The sequence below is a fragment of the Scyliorhinus canicula genome, chromosome 3 (assembly GCF_902713615.1).
Source record: "Scyliorhinus canicula chromosome 3, sScyCan1.1, whole genome shotgun sequence".
Taxonomy (NCBI): domain Eukaryota; kingdom Metazoa; phylum Chordata; class Chondrichthyes; order Carcharhiniformes; family Scyliorhinidae; genus Scyliorhinus; species Scyliorhinus canicula.
The window spans coordinates 218,016,014-218,031,014 of record NC_052148.1 but is presented as its reverse complement, the minus strand read 5'-3'; positions in this window follow the sequence as shown (position 1 = coordinate 218,031,014).

Here is a 15,001-nt window from a genome sequence, read left to right as displayed (position 1 = left end):
AGGGCAAGGTAGATGGGTTGATGTGGAGGAGGTTTGGGCAACTCGTGCAATTTCTTGAATGCCAAGTCAATCCTGGACTGATGACAGCTAGAAAAGGGAGAAAAATCTCTGGCTTTGAAAGGTCCCATTCATGTATAAATGAAGGTAATTGGTGATCTCCAAATTGATACTTCAGTACCAGCAGAGTCCAGGTCTATTCCTGCAGGCTCCCTCCAGCTTTCGGCCGATAAGTTCGACCTGGAGAGCAGAATTCCTTGGCAAGCCAGGAATCGGCAAACACTTCCATATTGGTATTGGGAATGTGCTCATGGCTCCCCCTGCATGTCCACCCGCCGGAAATGGTAGAACCAAAAATACAAGGTGGGCACCCAGTAGACCTGGCTCCACTTCAATTCGCAAAACCTAACCCCCAGGCACTGCCCCCAATCTGCCCATTTCTGTTCCGAACCTGATTCTATTTCAGTTGTAAGCACACGGGAGTGTAATGTCGCCATGTGATGTTGCAAAATGGTAGCTGAGCGGTTAGCCACCAGTAAATTTGTGGTGTAAGAGGAGTAATCAGATATCACCAGTTCAGCTGTTGTCTGCGTTAAACTAATAAGGTTACAACTCTGAACAACCCTCACTATTCTATTGACTTACACATCCCTGAGGTTTGCCTCCACAAACCGAACACAGCAGACACACGGTTCAATTTACTTCTCAGCACACAAACAATGCTGCAGGATCTTCACTGGGACATTAGTCAAAAAGAGACCATTATATGAGACATTTATATGAAGTCTTTCACAACCTCAACACATTCCAAAGCACTTTACAGCCAAGGAAATACTTCTGAAGTGCAATCACTCTGGTAATGTTGGGAACGTGACAGCCAACTTGCCCACAGCCAACTCCCACAGACAGCAATGAGACAACTGACTGGATGGAATTTGTTTTATTTATTATTGTTGATTGAAAGAGGGAAGGTCTTGTGGCATCCCTACTTCTAGGCCAGAAGCCCCGGGTTCATTTCCAACTCCGGCACTTGATGGCCACGAGAACTGAATTCATAATGTCACAAAGCAGGTTGATTATCAGTCTGTAAATCCTTCCAACATGTCTGATGTCAGACGGTAAGAGTGGGAGAGTTCCCTGGTCAGCCACACTGTAGTAGACAATGGCAAACTATTGCAGTACTTGGCCAAGCATAATCATGTAGCAATTTAATGGAAGTCATGGTTGCATTACCCTCTTAGGGCATGGTACCTGGAGGAAGGGGAGGAGGAGGTTGGTTGTAGGATAACTATTAGGAAGGGCACAGGGGAGCACTCCCTAGCTCTTCAAAATATCACCATGAATTTTTGACACCACTTGCGAAGCTAATTAGGGCCTCAGTTTAATATCTTACCTGAAAGAATGAAACGGGCGGACCACTCAGCATTGAGCCAGGCACCTGAAATGGCAACGGCAAACCCAGCCCTGCCGACCTTGGAAAGCCCTCCTTATTAACATCTGGAGGCTTGTGCCAAAATTGGGAGCGATGTCCCAGACTAGTCAAACAAAAGCCCAACATAGTCATAGTCAGAGAATCATACCTTACAGGTTATAACATCCCACATCAGTGCAAAAGATAAGGCTTAAGCCTTCACAACAATCTTCAGCCAGAAGTGCCGTGTGGATGATACATCTCGGTTTCCTTTGGAGGTTACCAGCATCACAGATGCTAGTTTCAGTCAATTTGATTCACTCTGTGTGATATCAATAAATGGTTGAAGGCACTGGAACTGTAAAGGCCAGGGGCCCTAACAATGTACTGGAAATAGTACTGAAGACTTGTGCTGAAATTGCTGTACCCTCAACCCAAGCTGTTCCAGCACAGCGGTAACACTGACATCCTCTTTTGTGAGGGCCACGAAAAATCCAGCCTGAGTTGTAGAATAGAAAGAAATAACATTTATTTATAATAACATTATATACACAACAGCAGCAGTAACTCCTTTGCTGCTCACTCCTCTCTAGCTGGTTCCATACTGGCCAGCTATATTTATGCAGGGAGTCTGCTAATGATTTCTCTGCCCCCTCATTGGGGAAGCTCATACTCCCTAAGGATTGTGGGATTGTCATTAGTCCCCAGACAATGGTAAGCAGGCAGGTTGTAACATTCCTCCCCCACTAAAGTCCAAGGAATCCACCGAAGACCCTGGCGAAAGAGGTCATCGGACTTATTTTGCCGCAGGCTGGACACCATTTGCGCGAGGCACTGGATCGGGCGGCGAGTAGCGAGATGAAGAACGGCGCTTCCATGATGAACAGTGTAACGGTTGCACATCCACGGCCCATGGGCCTGAGGACTCCCCCTCTGCGGCATCTTATGTCTCCATCTCGGAGTCCACTGCCTCCATCATCTCAGCGTCCCTAACTCTATGCGGTTCTGCAACGGCTTGCGCAGGCTTTGAGTGCAGTACCAGAGGAAGATTGTGAGGAATACTCTCCACTGTGCCTGGTCTCTGCGACTGTAGAAGTGAGCTCCGGGGGTGGGGAACATCTGGAAGAAATGGTCTTCTGGACCGAACGTGGTCTACATGCTTGCGATGGAGACAACCCTGGGTTTGCACCTGGTAAGAGATAGGGCCTGTTCGGTGAAAGATAATGCCTGGGACCCACTGGGCACCACCAGCAAAATTCTGAATGAACATTGGGTGACTGGGTGCAAACTGCTGAATCGGCCGATGCCGAGAAAGGCCATGTCCCTACCGTTCTTGAGTGCGGCGTATTGTTGCTTTTTATGCTTTCCCTTAATTTGCTCTGTTTTAATTACCTTTGCTCAAGAGTCACCAGGTATCTTTTTGATACCACCACAAGGTTCAAAACCGAATACTGATCAATGACTCGATACACCAGTTAGTAAGTTTAAAATCAAATGCACATTTATTTACACACACAGTCAATTATTACTCCTGCACAAACTCTACTCACTAAACTACAACTATACTAAAAGCCTATACTTAGCTTCGAGTGCCCACTCAGTCAGAGGAACAATGGCCGTTGTCCGGTTCTGATACTGCTGGCTTCGAACTGGTATAGAATAGTAGCTAGGAGCGCCTAACTCGTAGTGCGTTGACCTTAGACTTACTTGGCTGGTGCTTGGCGGGCCTCTCGTCGCTGAGAGCCAAGGCCAAGGTGACGGTGAAGAAGAAGAGAGTGAACAGAGGACCCCTCTTTATACCCCAAAAGGTTTCGCGCCCTTCTGGGCGGTTGCTGAACTTGGCCCCAATTAATTGGACCATGTCCCTATCATTTGTATTGATTCTCTCCAATAAAGGGGTCGTTGCTTGGTCACTGGGCGGGTCCTAGGTGACCATTGGCCTGCCTTTGTTTTAGTCTCCACTGGCGCCGGGGTGTCTGCCCTGGTACCGATTGCTTAAATGTTTCTCTTTTGTATATAATGCGTTGAAAGATAGCGCAGGCAGAGGACATCCGAAAGGGCAACCGTGTATATTCATACAGGCCCCGGTGTGTATTAATCGTTACATTTGGCCGGGAGGCAGGGTCCAGCTCCAACTGTAGGTAGGCATGACTCATATCTCATTTCGTGAACTAGAGTCCACCTGCAAGCTTCGCGTAGAGATCTTCCATGTGAGGCATTGGATACATGTCTAGCCGGAAGCCGTCTTCACTGTAAGTTTATAGTCGCCGCACAAGCAAACTGGCATCTGGATTCATTACAGGTACAATTGGCGCTGCCCAGTCAGCAAAATGTAGGCCTGATAATACCCAAGGACTCCAATGAGTGAGCTCACATAGAACATAGAACATAGAACAGTACAGCACAGAACAGGCCCTTCGGCCCTCGATGTTGTGCCGAGCAATGATCACCCTACTTAAACCCACGTAACCCGTATACCCGTAACCCAACAATCCCCCCATTAACCTTACACTACGGGCAATTTAGCATGGCCAATCCACCTAACCCGCACATCTTTGGACTGTGGGAGGAAACCGGAGCACCCGGAGGAAACCCACGCACACACGGGGAGGACGTGCAGACTCCACATAGACAGTGACCCAGCCGGGAATCGAACCTGGGACCCTGGAGCTGTGAAGCATTGATGCTAACCACCATGCTACCGTGAGGCCCCTGCTCACCTTCTACCTTCTCGAGCAAGGCATAAGGCACCGGGCGCACCCGGAAATAGCGCGGCGTGGCTCCTGGTTCGACTTGGATAGGGGCTATGGTCCCTTTTATTTTCCCCAAACCAGGCTGGAATACATCTGGGTACTGTCCTAGTACCTCCGTCAACCCTCCAGAACCTTTTTGGAGGATGTGCTTCAACTGCAGCCGCAAATGGCGCAACCAGTCCCGACCCAACAGGCTGGACCCATGGCCTTGCACCTCGATAAGTGGGAAACACGTCCTGGCATCCATAAACAACAGGGGTCATCATAGTTCCTGCAATGTCCAATTGTTTGCCCATGTACGTGGCCAACCTTGCCTGTGTGTCGGTTAATGTAAGGGTCTGTATACCATGCTTGATGCGGTCGAATGTCCACTGGGCGATCACGGAGACCACTGCGCCAGTGTTCAACTCCATCTCAAGCGGGTGACCATTGACCCATACTGTCACCTTCTGCGCTCTCTCAGGACAATACTTTTTGAATGGCCTGTTGAAAAGTCAATGTTGGCTCAGCTAACAACTTTCTCTCGGTGGTTGTATTATTAATACCGCAAACCCAATGGACACGTAACATTTCTGACAAGGTCTCACGATAGTCACAGTACTCCGCAATCCTGCGTAGCCTGGATTGAAAACCTGCAAGGAATCCTCCTTGGGTCCTCTCAGTGAAATGAAACCAGTAACGCTGGACTATCGTAGACGGGGTTGGGTTAAAATGTTGCCCCACTGGTCACAAGTTCATCAAACATCTTGGTGTTTGGCGTAGCTGGGTACGTAAGGCTCCTAATCACCCCAAACGTATGCGGGCCGCAGGCGGTGAACAAAATGACCACCTGCCGCTCGTTTTCGGTGATGTTGTTTGCCCGGAAATAGTAACGCATCCTTTGTGCGTGTTGGTTCCAGCTTTCCAGTGCAGGATGAAAAACATCCAAACGTCCAGACAGAGGCATGGTGTAACAGAAAAAAAACGTCCAACCTGTATCTAACAAAAATCCAGGGAGGTGGCTTCAGCAGTGCAGACAGTTATCCACTTTAACCCTCATTGCCAGTTTTGTGAGGGCCACAAAGAACTCAGCACGAGTTGTAGAATAGAAATAAATAACATTTATTTACAATAACAAATATATATACAACAGCAGCAGTAACTCCCTTGCTGCTCACTCCTCTTGAGCTGGTTCCATACTGGCCAGCTCTATTTGTGCAGGGAATCTGCTAATGATTTCTCCGCCCCCCTCATTGGGGAAGCTCATACTCCCATAGGATTGTGGGATTGCCATTCGTCCCCAGCCAGTGGTAAGCAGGCAGGTTATAACATCTTCCTGCAATTAGAAAAATTGCCCAGGTATATCTGGTACACAACAAACAGAACAAATTTAACCTGGCTAATTACCACCCCTTCAGTCTACTCGTGATCATCAGTGAAGTGATGGAAGGGGTTACCAACAGCAGTATCAAGTGGTACTTACTGAGCAATAACCTGCTCACTGATGTGGCAATATATAAAATGCAACAACAGGAATGATGTTGATAATATAACAACAGCAGAAATGTAGGCAGCACAGTGGTTAGCACTGCTGCCTCTCAGCACCAGGGACTCGGGTTCGATTCCGACCTTAGGTGACTGCGCAAAGTTTGTACTTTCTCCTTGTGTCTGCGTGGGTTTCCTCCGGCTGTACCGGTTTCCTCCCACAGTCCAAAGATGTGCAGTTTAGATGGATTGGCCATGCTAAATCTCCCTTTAGTGACCAAAGGTTTGGTGGGGTTACGGGGATAGGGTGGGGAGAAGGGGTCGGCCTAGGTAGGGCAGTCTTTGAGAGGGTTGGTGCAGACTCAATGGGCTGAACGGCCTCCTTTTGCACTGTAGGGATTCTGTAGGGATTCTATGATATGTGGAATGTAACATCAGTAACTCATGGGAAATGTAACAACAGCAGATAATGGGGAATGTAACAACAGCAGCTAACGGGGAATGTAACAACAGCAGCTAACGGGGAATTTAACAACAGCAGCTAACGGGGAATGTAACAACAGCAGCTAACGGGGAATGTAACAACAGCAGCTAATGGGGAACGTAACAGCAGTAGCTAACGGGGAATGTAACAACAGCAGCTAATGGGGAATGTAACAACAGCAGCTAATGGGGAATGTAACATCAGTAACTCATGGGAAATGTAACAACAGCAGTTAACGGGGAATGTAACAACAGCAGTTAACGGGGAATGTAACAACAGCAGCTAACGGGGAATGTAACAACAGCAGCTAATGGGGAATGTAACAACAGCAGCTAATGGGGAATGTAACAACAGCAGCTAATGGGGAATGTAACAACAGCAGCTAATGGGGAATGTAACAACAGCAGCTAATGGGGAATGTAACAACAGCAGCTAACGGGGAATGTAACAACAGCAGCTAACGGGGAATGTAACAACAGCAGCTAACGGGGAATGTAACAACAGCAGCTAATGGGGAATGTAACAACAGCAGCTAACGGGGAATGTAACAACAGCAGCTAATGGGGAATGTAACAACAGCAGCTAAAGGGAATGTAACAACAGCAGCTAACGGGGAATGTAACAACAGCAGCTAAAGGGGAATGTAACAACAGCAGCTAACGGGGAATGTAACAACAGCAGCTAACGGGGAATGTAACAACAGCAGCTAAAGGGGAATGTAACAACAGCAGCTAACGGGGAATGTAACAACAGCAGCTAACGGGGAATGTAACAACTGCAGCTAACGGGAATGTAACAACCGCAGCTAATGGGGAATGTAACAACAGCAGCTAACGGGGAATGTAACAACCGCAGCTAATGGGGAATGTAACAACAGCAGCTAACGGGGAATGTAACAACAGCAGCTAATGGGGAATGTAACAACAGCAGCTAACGGGGAATGTAACAACAGCAGCTAACGGGGAATGTAACAACAGCAGCTAAAGGGGAATGTAACAACAGCAGCTAACGGGGAATGTAACAACAGCAGCTAATGGGGAATGTAACAACAGCAGCTAACGGGGAACGTAACAACAGCAGCTAACGGGGAATGTAACAACAGCAGCTAATGGGGAATGTAACAACAGCAGCTAATGGGGAATGTAACAACAGCAGCTAACGGGGAATGTAACAACAGCAGCTAACGGGGAATGTAACAACAGCAGCTAATGGGGAATGTAACAACAGCAGCTAACGTAGAATGTAACAACAGCAGCTAATGGGGAATGTAACAACAGCAGCTAAAGGGGAATGTAACAACAGCAGCTAACGTGGAATATAACAAAAGCAGCTAATGGGGAATGTAACAACAGCAGCTAATGAGGAATGTAACAACAGCAGCTAACGGGGAATGTAACAACAGCAGCTAACAGGGAATGTAACAACAGCAGCTAATGGGGAATGTAACAACAGCAGCTAACGGGGAATGCAACAACAGCAGCTAATGGGGAATGTAACAACAGCAGCTAACGGGGAATGTAACAACAGCAGCTAACGGGGAATGTAGCAACAGCAGCTAATGGGGAATGTAACAACAGCAGCTAACAGGGAATGTAACAACAGCAGCTAACGTGGAATATAACAAAAGCAGCTAATGGGGAATGTAACAACAGCAGCTAATGAGGAATGTAACAACAGCAGCTAATGGGGAATGTAACAACAGCAGCTAACAGGGAATGTAACAACTGCAGCTAACGGGGAATGCAACAACAGCAGCTAACGGGGAATGTAACAACAGCAGCTAACGAGGAATGTAACAACAGCAGCTAAAGGGGAATGTAACAACAGCAGCTAACGGGGAATGTAACAACAGCAGCTAACGGGGAATGTAACAACAGCAGCTAACGAGGAATGTAACAACAGCAGCTAACGGGGAATGTAACAGCAGTAGCTAACGGGGAGTGTAACAACTGCAGTGTGGAGAACATATTATAGGAACCAATCACCACTGTACTAGATTGTATTATGCTGTTGCCCATGTGGGCTCCACCTATGGACCATTGTACTGTACTACACAATTGTATCATGTTGGTGCCCTTGTGGGCTCCGCTCCTGGCTCCGCCCCCTTGAGGGGAGGTATAAGAGCAGCTGCCCTGTAGGCGGCCCTCATAGCAGAGCAGTTGCAGGCAGGCACTGTTCTAGTTGATTAAAGCCTCTGTTCACTTCTATTCTCTGTCTCGAGTGAATTTATAGTCGCATCAATTTAATCAACTATAACACCACAATGGAATCAGCCCTCAAACCTGACCAACTGAAACTTGACCCACAGGCCGCGGAAGCCAAAGGGATTTTTTTCACACTGGCTCCGATGGTTCGAGGCCGACCTCACCGCCTCTTCCTCACCCTCCATCACCGATGATCAGAAGCAGCAGCAGTAATATCGGAAATGAAACAGCAGCGATATCAGAAATGTAACAGCAGCAGTGATAATGGAAATGTAACAACAGCAATGATAATCGGAAATGAAACAGCAGCAGCAATATCAGAAATGTAACAGCAACAGCGATATCTGAAATGTAACAGCAGCAGTGATATCAGAAATGTAACAGCAACAGTGATATCTGAAATGTAACAGCAGCAACGAATTTCAGAAATGTAACAGCAGCAGCAATATCGGAAATGAAACCGCAGCAGTGATATCAGAAATGAAACAGCAGCAGCAATATCAGAAATGTAACAGCAACAGCGATATCAGAAATGTAACAACAGCAGTGATATCGGAAATGAAACAGCAGCAGCGATATCAGAAATGTAACAGCAACAGCGATATCAGAAATGTAACAACAGCAGTGATATCGGAAATGAAACAGCAGCAGCGATATCAGAAATGTAACAGCAACAGCGATATCAGAAATGTAACAGCAGCAGTGATATCAGAAATGTAACAGCAGCAGCGATATCAGGAATGTAACAGCAGCAGTGATATCAGATATGTAACAGCAGCAGTGATATCAGAAATGTAACAGCAGCAGTGATATCTGAAATGTAACAACAGCAGTGATATCAGAAATGTAACAGCAGCAGTGATATCAGAAATGTAACAGCAGCAGTGATATCGGAAATGAAACTGCAGCAGTGATATCAGAAATGTAACAGCAACAGCGATATCTGAAATGAAACAGCAGCAGTGATATCAGAAATGTAACAGCAGCAGTGATATCAGAAATGTAACAGCAGCAGTGATATCGGAAATGAAACTGCAGCAGTGATAATGGAAATGGAACAACATCAGTGATATCAGAAATATAACAGCAGCAGTGATAACGGAAATGTAACAACAGCAGTGATAACGGAGATGCAACAACAGCAGTGATATCATAAATGCAACAACAGCAGTGATAACGGAAATGTAACAAAAGCAGTGATATCGAAAATTTAACAACAGCAGAAATATCGGAAATGTAACAGCAGCAATGACATTGCAAATGTAATATCGGCAGCGAATTCGGAAATGTAACATCAGCAGTAATATCGGAAATGTAGCAACAACAATAATAACGGAAATGTAACAACAGCAGTGATATCAGAAATGGAACAACACCAACCTCCTATGAACTGGAATGTGTACATGACCTCTTTTTGTGATGTTGATTGAGTGCTAAATATGAACTAGGACTATATTATGGATATTAGCGATATAACAACACCAAGATCAGTAATATAACATTGATATCAGTAATATAGCAAGATTGATATCAGTTATGTAACAACAATGATATCAGTAACATTACAACATCGATATCAGTAATATAACATCGATATCAGTAATATAACAACATTGATATCAGTGATATAACATTGATATCAGTGAAATACCAACATTGATATTATTAATATAACCTCAATGTCAGTGAAATAACAACATTGATATCAGTAATATAACAACATTGATATCAGTAATATAACATTGATATCAGTGAAATACCAACATTGATATTATTAATATAACCTCAATGTCAGTAAAATAACAACATCGATATCAGTAATATAACAACATAAATATAATACCATTGATCTCAATGATATAACAACATCGACATCAGTGATATAACATCAATATTTGTAATATAACATCAACATCGATATCATTAATAAAACGTGAACCCCGATATCCATGATATAACAACACTGATATCAGTAACACAACATCAATATCAGTAATATTACCACACCGATATTGGTAATATAATAACATCGTTATCAGTAAGATAACATTACCAATATCAGTAACATAACAATATTGATATCAGCAGTATAACAACATCAATATCAGTAATATAACAATGACATCGGTGTCAGTAATATAACAAAAACGGCGATATCAGTGATATACCAATATGGACATCAATTTCTGTAATACACCAACATCGATATCAGTAATATCACAACATTGATCTCAGTAATATAACAATATAACAAGGGCAGCACAGTAGCATGGTGGTTAGCATAAATGCTTCACAGCTCCAGGGTCCCAGGTTCGATTCCCGGCTGGGTCACTGCCTGTGTGGAGTCTGCACGTCCTCCCCGTGTGTGCGTGGGTTTCCTCGGGGTGCTCCGGTTTCCTCCCACAGTCCAAAGATGTGCGGGTTAGGTGGATTGGCCATGCTAAATTGCCCGTAGTGTCCTAAAATGTAAGGTTAAGGGGGGTTTGTTGGGTTACGGGTATAGGGTGGATACGTGGGTTTGAGTAGGGTGATCATGGCTCGGCACAACATCGAGGGCCGAAGGGCCTGTTCTGTGCTGTACTGTTCTATGTTCGATGTTCTAATATTGATATAAGTAATATACCAACATCGATATCAGTAAAGAACAACATTGATATCAGTAATATAACAACACAATATCAGTAATACCAACTTCAATATCAGTAATAATACAACATCGATCTCAATGATATAATAACATTAGTATCAGTAACATAATAACATCAATCTTAATGATATAACAACATCGATATCAGTAATATAAGAACGCCGATCTCAATGATATAATAACACTGATATCTAAAATGACAATATCGTTAATCAGTAATATAACAACATCAATATCAGTAATATAACATCAATCACTGTAATATAGCAACATCGATATCGGTAATATAACATTAATATCAGTAATAATAATAATCTTTATTGTCACAAGTAGGCTTGCATTAACACTGCAATGAAGTTAGTGTGAAAAGCCCCTAGCCGCCACATTCCGGGGCCTGTTCGGGTGCACAGAGGGAGAATTCAGAATGTCCAAATTATCTGACAGGCATCTTTCGGGACATGTGGGAGGACGCCGGAGAATCCGGAGGAAACTCACGCAGACATGGGGAGAACATGCAGACTCTGCACAGACAATGACCCAAGCCGGGAATCAACCCTGGTCCTGTTTGGAAACAGTGCTAACCACTGTGCTTCAGTGCCGCCCGTGATATAACATCGAAACCAACATCAATATCCATAATATAACATCATATCAGTAATATATTATCGATATCAATAATATAGCAACACTGATATCAGTAATATAACAACACCGATATCAGTAACATCACATCAATATCAGTGATATAATAACATCGATATCAGTCATATAACATTGATATCAGTAATATATTATCGATATCAATAATATAGCAACACTGATATCAGTAATATAACAACACCAATATCAGTAACATCACATCAATATCAGTGATATAATAACATCGACATCAGTAATATAACATCGATAGCAGTAATATAACAACATTGATATCAGTGATATAACATCGATATCAGTAATATAACAACATTGATATCAGTGATATAATATCGATATCAGTAATATAACAACATCGATATCAGACATAAAACAACACCGGTATTAGTAATATACCAACATCAATATCGGTAATATGACAACATCGAAACCATTAATAAAACAATATCAATATCTGTGATATAACATCAATATCAGTAATATGACATAATTGATATCAGTAATTTATCATCGATATCAGTCATATACCAACATCGATATCAGTAATATAACATCGATATCAGTAATATAACATCGATATCAGTAATATGATATTGATATCAGTAATATGATATTGATATCAGTAATATAACATCGATATCAGTAATATAGCAACATTGATATCAGTAACATAACATCGATATCAGTAATATGATATCGATATCAGTAATATAGAAACACCGATATCAGTAATATAACATCAATATCAGTAACATAACATCGATATCAGTAATATAACATCGATATCAGTAATATGATATTGATATCAGTAATATAGCAACATTGATATCAGTAATATAACATCGATATCAGTAATATAACATCGATATCAGTAATATGATATTGATATCAGTAATATAGCAACATTGATATCAGTAATATAACATCGATATCAGTAATATAACATCGATATCAGTAATATAACATCGATATCAGTAATATAACATCGATATCAGTAATATAACATCGATATCAGTAATATGACATCGATATCAGTAATGTCGCAACACTGATATCACCAATATCAGTAATATTACCGATAGCAGTAATATAACAACATCAATATCAGTGCTATATTAACTTCAACATCAGGAATATAATAACATAAGTCTCAGTAATATAATAACATCCACATCAGTAACATAACAATATTGATATCAGTAATATAACAACATCGATATCAGCAATATAACATCACCAATATCAGTAATTAAATAACATTGATATCAGTAGGATAACACCGGTATCATTAATATAACAAAATCGCTACCAGTAATATAAAATGAAATGAAATGAAATGAAAATGAAAATCGCTTATTGTCACGAGTAGACTTCAATGAAGTTACTGTGAAAAGCCCCTAGTCGCCACATTCCGGCGCCTGTCCGGGGAGGCTGGTACGGGAATCGAACTGTGCTGCTGGTCTGCTTGGTCTGCTATCAGTACTATAACAACCCCGATTTCAAGAATGTAACAACACTGATACCAGCAATGTAACAACATCGATATCAGTAATATACCAAGATCGATATCAGTAATATGGCAACATTGCTATCATTAATATAACAGCACCGATATCAGTAATATAACGGCACCGATATTAGTAATATAACAGCACCGATATTAGTAAAATACCAACATTATTATTAGTAATATGACATCATCGATATCAGTAATATAACAACCCCACTTCAGGAATATAACAATACCGATATCAGTAATGTTGCAACTTCGGTATCAGTAATATAATATCGATATCAGTAATATAACACAGATATCAGTAATGTTGCAACTTCAGTATCAGTAATATAATATCGATATCAGTAATATAACAACATCGATATCAGAAATAAAACAACACCGATATCAGTAATAAAACATCGATATCAGTAACAGAACAACATTGACCTGATATCAGTACAACATGGTTCAAGGTAGTACCAAGAGAGGTAAGTTAATTCCAATCACCAAGTGCATTCCCAGCACTCAAGCATGTGAATTCAATTTACTTACCTTTCTTTGATGTGGTCAATGTTTACAAACTTTGGGGTTTCACCACTTAGGCCACTGAACCGTGAAGGAAGATCAACGAATAAAAGCTGCAGATGGTTTGTAGGAGCTGTCAATCACAGACCACTACTAGAAATCTATGAATGGTTTGCAGCTCATGGATCTGTGGGAACCAGAAACAGGTCAGAGCTGTCTCCTTCCAGGAATGGACACATGGTGCTGCAAGGTAAGTATAATGCTTTGCACTGCCCCTATCTGGACTGCTTTCTAGCTTGCACAAAGTGGTCTCATTTCTGGGTGGGGGTTCCTGTGTGGAGGGTGATGGTCTGTGGGGGAGATACCTTTAGGTAGGGGGCCCCTGTAGGAGGCCCTCCTACTACAGGGGTCCCCCTATCACAAGGGTCCCTGGGGGTCGGGGGGCACCTTGCCGATCTTATGAGGTGGCAGCAGTGGTTCCTCCCATAATGCCCAATTGTTAAGAGAAGCCAATAACATTTGCCCATCAAGATTCTTGAACAAAGCAGAGATGAATTATGCACTAATGGATCATCATCAACAATGATACTTGAGCTGCACAATGGTATTCCATCTCCAACAGCGAGCTGGAAGCAGAGATGGGCATTGCTGTTTTCAGCACACACATACATGCGAAAATATATTGTCAATCAAATCTCCATGGGAACGCTGGTGGACTCTCCAGATAACCTTTACCTAACAAGTTGTCAATGAATAGTTTGAGTGGTCATATTTTCTATTTCGAAGAGGTTGATAACACTCCTGTAATCGCAGGACAAGTTTAGTACACCTGAAATAATCCTCTACCATCAGGAGTTATAGACATGGTACGGGAGCAAACCTGGAGTTGAAGCACATGTTACCTGAAGACTGGCCGTACAAGCTGATGGTCTCCTCTGGGGAATGAGGGTCATCATTCTACCATTGTTAAGGGGACATGTCCTAAACCAACTTCATGAAAGTCATTGTGGGATAGTAAGGATGAGGAGGTAGTCAGAAGCTATTTTTGATGGCTAGGGCTCGATAGCGAAACTGAGGAGAAGGCGGGCATGTGTTCAGCTTGTGCAATGGTTCACAATCTACCGTCATTGGTGCCATTACACCCATGAGAAGAGGGACATGGCAAAGAGTTCATATAGGTTATGCTGGACCATTTGAAGAACAAATGTTTTTCATTGTGGTAGACACACACTTGAAATAGTGTAGAAGTCATCATTATGAAGACTGTCCTCGGAGAGAACAATAGAAAGACTGGGCGAGATTTTTCAAGATTCAGTCACCCTGAACAACTTGGTTAGCGACAATGGCCCACATTTCATTTT